This window comes from Schistocerca serialis, chromosome 6 (genome assembly GCF_023864345.2).
Source record: "Schistocerca serialis cubense isolate TAMUIC-IGC-003099 chromosome 6, iqSchSeri2.2, whole genome shotgun sequence".
In the NCBI taxonomy this organism is placed as follows: Eukaryota; Metazoa; Arthropoda; class Insecta; order Orthoptera; family Acrididae; genus Schistocerca; species Schistocerca serialis.
Genome location: NC_064643.1, coordinates 373,113,439 through 373,119,682, shown reverse-complemented (window position 1 = coordinate 373,119,682; position 6,244 = coordinate 373,113,439).

Genomic DNA, 6,244 nt, shown 5'->3' with positions numbered 1-6,244 from the left:
TTTTTTCCAGTTGGTCCCACTGAATTAACTGTGCAGGAAGGATGAACCTTTTCAGTGGACTAACATCCATCAGTCCGCGTTCGAGGCCTTGAACATGGCCTTGGCTACAGATCCTGTTTTACCCGTTACTTACTTCCACTGTGAATTCATTTTGCAAGCTGATGCTTGTAATTGAGGAAAAACGGCCGTGTTACTTTAAGAGTGTAAGGTTCAGCATAAGCTTCGAGGTCCCTGTCTCCGGACGAAATCAAGTACTCAGTATATAAACTGGAGGCCTTGGATGTCCTGTTCGGGCTCGAGATATCAACTGGAAACGGATAACCAGGTTGTGACGTGGGTATTGGCTTGGTCCTGTAAAACAGAAGGGTTGCCCATTCATCAGTTAAATTTCTTGCCTCCCGTTTTCATGTAAAGCATGTTAGAGATTCGACAACCAAGTGGCTGGCGCTCTCAGCTGCATGTTTTAGTGTGAATCGGAAGTGGTTGAGATGGAGGAAGTTCGTCAGGAGTCTGTGTGTGTTTCTGGAATTCTGCGAGAGATTCCCTAGCTGTTTCGTAATTTAGGTGAAAAATAAGACTAGGGTGTTCGATTAAAAAAATGAAGCAAGGGCTTAGGGATGGCAAACACATGCCTGGTTATTCTATCAATAAAGGCCTCTTACGCTACTGTGCCCGCTACAACAGGATGAATCAGATTTATCTTCCGAAGGAACGGTTCCTGCGAAACTTCAAATAATTTCATCAGTCTCTATACGGAGATCATCTCGGTATTAACAAAATCTTTGTGTGTTAAAGAACTTCTAACTTGGAGAACTTTGAATGATGACACAAGGAAAATACTCAGCCAGTGCCAGAAACGTAAAATGGCTAAGCCTAATTCTAATACCCAGAGGAGAGATCTACATTCCATTTAGGCAGAGAGTCCCATGGATAAGCTACGTATGACTGTTTGGGCTTCTACCTTGCACTAAATGTGGTAACCGGTACACACTTGTGGTGGTTGAGGCTTTTACTCGTTTAGTTTGGTTACTTCCAAGTAGATCGAGGACAATCGGGGTTACTATTTTCGGTTTTTAAGGCACCTACGGTCTTACTGAGCGATAATGCGCCAGCGTTTCTGTCCTGGGAATTAAGAAGGTTTTGTTTTAAAAGAGCTTTTTCTCATCTCACAACCGCCCCCTACTACCCCCCAGCCACTCTTTGCGGAATGAGTTAATCGTAACCTGAAGTCAGCCTCGAGTATTTTTCATTTCCCATTCCATCAGCTGCCTTAATTCCTCGTTTAACACCGCTGTGTGAAAAACCCGTAAGACTACACTGAAAAGCTGATGTTTGCATTTCCAGTTAACTCGATGGTGTCAAATCTATGGTCAATAAACGTCCTTCTTCCTGAGGATATTAATCCCAAGGACTTCAAGGAAAATTGGGAAGCTGCTAGGAACAACGTTCGCCTTGCACACTGGAGGGAGGCTGCTTGGTATGACAGAGACAGCCGCCCTACCACGCTGAAGGTGGCTGATGTCGTTTTTCTAAGAAATTTTTGGGCAAAGAGTAAAGCCGGGAAGATGTTTACTGTTAAGGTGCTCCCTCACTTTGTGGAGCCGTGAAGATCTTCTTCCCAGCCAGTTTTCTGGTCCTGGACTGACCCCCCGCAGTTTCGCCTTTTTTTGGGATGGAGGGGGGGGGGGGGGAGGGGGAATAACTGAGCCGTGCGCGGGCCTTTGTACGCCAAGAAACTGGTATAGGTGTGAGTATTCAAATACTGAGATGTGTAAATAGACAGAATACGGCGCTGCGGTCGGCAATGCCTGTATAACGCAAGTGTCTGGCGCAGTTGTTAGATCGGTTACTGCTGCTGCAGTGGCTTGTTATCAAGATTTAAGTGAGTATGAATGTGGTGTTATGGTCGGCGCACGAGCCATGGGGCACAGCATCTCCGAGGTAGCGATGAAGTGATGATTTTCCCATACGACCATTTCACGAGTGTACCGTGAATATCAGGAATCCGGTAAAACATCAAATCACCAACATCGCTGCGGCTGGGAAAAGATCCTGCAAGAAGGGGACCAACGACGACTGAAGAGAATCGTTCAACGTGACAGAAGTGCAACCCTTTCGCAAATTGCTAAAGATTTCAGTGCTAGGCCATCAACAAGTGTCAGCGTGCGAAACATTCAATGAAACATCATCGATATGGGCTTTCGGAGTCAAAGGGCCACTCGCGTACCCTCGATGAATGCACGACACAAAGCTTTACGTCGCGCCTGGGCCCGCCAACAGCGATATTAGACTGTTGATGACTGGAAATATGTTGCCTGGTTGGACGAGTCTCTTTTCAAATTGCATCAAGAGAATGGACGTGCACGGGTCTGAAGACAACCTCATGAATCCATGGACCTGCACGTCAACCGAGGACCGTTCAAGCTGGTGGAGGCTCTCTAATGGTGTGGGATGCGTGAAGTTGGAGTGATATGGGACTCTTGACACGTCTAGATACAACTCTGATAGGTGACATGCACGTAACCATCCTACCTTATCACCTGCATCCATTCGTGTCCATAGTGCATTCCGACGGCCTTGGGCAATTCCAGCAGGACAATGCGACACCCCATAGGTCCAGAATTACTACATAGTGGCTCCAGGGACACACTTCTGAGTTTAAACCCTTCCGACGGGCGCCAAGCTCCTCAGACCTGATCATTATTGAGCACATCTGGGATGCCTTGCAACGTCCTGTTCAGAAGTTATCTTCACATCGTCAGGTGACCGGCATGGCCAGGCTGTAGGGAAATGACGGCTGATAATTATATATCCTTTCCGAGATGGAGCTACAGCAGCTGCTTAACTGGATTTGCAATGTGCAGAGTTGCGCCATCTTGCATAAAAATGATCTCATCCACACATCCACGCTGTTGGAGAGCTAGAATGACGTGGTTGCGCAAAAGGCACTCATAGCGCTTACCAATGACGGTACAGATAACAAGACTGGTAGCACCTGTCTCTTCGAAAAAATATGGTCCTATGATAAATGGTGCCGCAAACCCACACCACACAGTGACATGTCAGGATGAAGTGGTACCGGTTGATTTGCGTGTGAATTTTCCATTGCTTTTATTCGACAATTCCGTGTATTGACATATCCTGTCGGATGGAAGTGGACTTCGTCTGTCCACAAAATGTTCCTCGGCCAATCGTTGTCCACTTTCATGTGAGCAAGAAATTCTAAAGCAAAGGTCTCTCTTGCTAGCAGGTCAAACGGAAGCAACTCGCGCACATGGATAATTTAGAATGGATAGCAAAGAAGGATGTTTCGTAGGATTTTACGCACAGTGCTCACGGGTATGTCCAATGTTCGGGCAATTCTCCGTGCACTACACGTCTGCACACCACCAATCGTCTCCTCCTGCATTGCTGTGGCCACTGCTTCCACTGACGTCGAAAAAATTCGTTTCCTCCCTCTACCAGGTTGCACACCAAAAGAACCCGTCTTTTCGAATTTCCGAATCATTTTCTCTAGACCCATGCCAGTCATCGGACCAACGCTGCTTTTTCAAACCGTTCAGTGTCCGGAACTTCTGCAGAGCGACGTGTGCACAGCCATCATTCTTGTAATATAGCTTTACAAGCAGAGAGCAATCCTGCATTGAGACAGTCACGGCGAACGCCGCAGCGCGAAAGGAGGAAAAGCCAGCCGTGTACCCGGCGTGTTTATACCAACTTCAATGCGTCGTGCACATGACAAGTGTTTTCTTTTACGTATTCTGACACATACAGCGCCAGCTATTGCTACATTTTTTAACTATTTATTTTTCTTCTGCCATACGTTTTCCCTCTTCTCCGATAATATTCCGTTCAATTTGAGGTCATTCTGACCAGTGGCGTTATTTCTACAGCGTTTTGAAAGTTTAATTATAATCACCCTGTATATTGACGACAGTAGAGTCTTTCTGAAGTCAGCTTGAAATGCCGGTTCTCTGAATTTTCTCAGCAGTGTTTCACGAATGTCTCCTTCCTTCCAGGGATTACCAATTTAGGTCAACAAGCATCCTGTAACAATAGTGTGTTGTTCTAACTTAGCGTTAACAATCTAGCAGCCTGCCTCTCAATTGCTTCGATATCTTCCTTTAATCCGACTTGGTGCGGATCCGATTCGGTAGAGCAGTACCCAAGAATAGATGGCACTAGCGTCCTGCGTGCTATATCCTTTACAAATGAACAACAGTTTCCGAAAATTCTCCAAATAGAACAAAGTCGACCTTTCACCTTCCCTACCACAATCCTCAGAAGCTCGTTGCATTTCGTATTACTCTGCTGTGTTGCACCCAGATATTTAAACGACTTGACTATGTCAAATAGGACACTACTCATGCTGTATAAGAACATTACGGGTTCGTTTTTCCTACTCACCCGCATTAAGTTGCATTTTTCTCCATTTAGAGCCAGCTGCCATTCATCACACCAACTAGAAATTTTATCTAAGTCATCTTCTATCCTCTTACAGTCACTACAGTCACTCAACTTCGACAGCTTCACGTACACAACAGCAAACAACCGCACATTGCTGCCTACCCTGTCTGCAAAATCATGTATGTACATACTGTACAAAATAACAACAGTCCTGTTACTCTTACCTGGGCCACTTTTGACGATACCCTTATCTCTGATGAACATTCGCCGTCGAGGACAACATACTGGGCACTATAACATAAGTACTCGAGTCACTCCCGTATCTGGGAATATATTCCGTATGCTTGTACTTGTGTTAGCAGTCTGCAATGGGATATCGTGCCAAACGCTTATCGAAGCTTTAGAAATAGGTAATCTGTCTGTTGCTCTTCATCCACAGTTCGTAGTATAGCTTTCATGTACTCCTGACAAGCACGACCGGTTCAAGATCATTATTTCACCCAAGCGATGAATCATTTGGCGCCCTTTCCCTCATTCAGAAATTAGTTTCCTTTCCCTGGTCTCTAGATAAAACGCTTAAAAATAAATGTAAATCTAGTGCTCGTGAAAACTTTTCGTTTTTCTTTTAAAAGAAGTGCTACGGAGATATTCTTCTGTAACACGTAAGAAGAAAACAGTGCTAAATAGTAAAAGAAGATGCAATTGATTTCCATTTAACGTAATTCCTGAGATTTTTAAAAGTTTGCAGTTCGTGGATAACTGCAGTAAACGTGAAACGATGCACATAGAAAGAAGAAAATCCAGAATGTTCCTGAGACAACGAAGATTTGCGCACTGTACTTAGGGGGATTCAGTGCGTTGACAAAGCTACAATTTTCTAGCGGCTATGTAGAATGGAGGGCCAGATAGTCGTGAGACAAACAGCTCAGACTATACTGTATTCCTCATTACTTAAAGATCGTATTACTTGTACTCTCTTCTTTACAAAACTATCTGCTGATTGCAGTAATAAAGAATTGCAGAAATCAAGTTCTGTTTCTGATATAAAATTCGTAATTATTCAGTAACAAGAAACTAAGTTTGCAGACAAGTAATTAAAAAACCTTTTACTGCACCATCAATCGTTCAGCTATGATGTATAAATGCGGACTGAAGTGAAGAATGAGAATTTGTACCAAGGCCGGGATTCGAAGCCAGATCTCCAGCGGGTTCGAAACCCTACTTTGTTACAAATCTTCATTCTTCACTTCAGTCTGCTTATATACACCGCAGATGTTTAACTCTTGAGAAGATATCTGGAGCCACACAGTTCCATTTGAATCACTTAGAAATTACGGATATAGTTCGAGTTGCACGAGGTCGCCACGTGAGCTCACAGTGAAACGTCCCCTTAGAAAAATTATGCATGACTATGGTTAAATTGACACACAATATTTTTTAGCGCAACGGAATCTGACTTTCAATAATCCCTACAAAAGAATGACCCTGACTAACATTAACCTATAACTTTCACAAATCACTTACCTGACAAAAATCTTCGTTACTCGAACTACTGCAATATAGCGAGCGCCACTACTGCCAGCTAAATAAAGGATTCAAACTACTGTAGGCACTAACTACTGATAGGCATAGTTAGCAAATGAAAGATTTTGTTAGAGAACAAACAATGTATTTACCTTAATAGTGTTCAAAAGTCATAATATATATGTATATAGCAGTTCATGACATCCATTCTTACAAATGTACTGTTTCTGATGGACACACGTCCAGATCATCCGCTCTCAAAAATCCGCCATCTCACTTCCCCACATCCACCACTGCTGGCGGCTCACCTCCA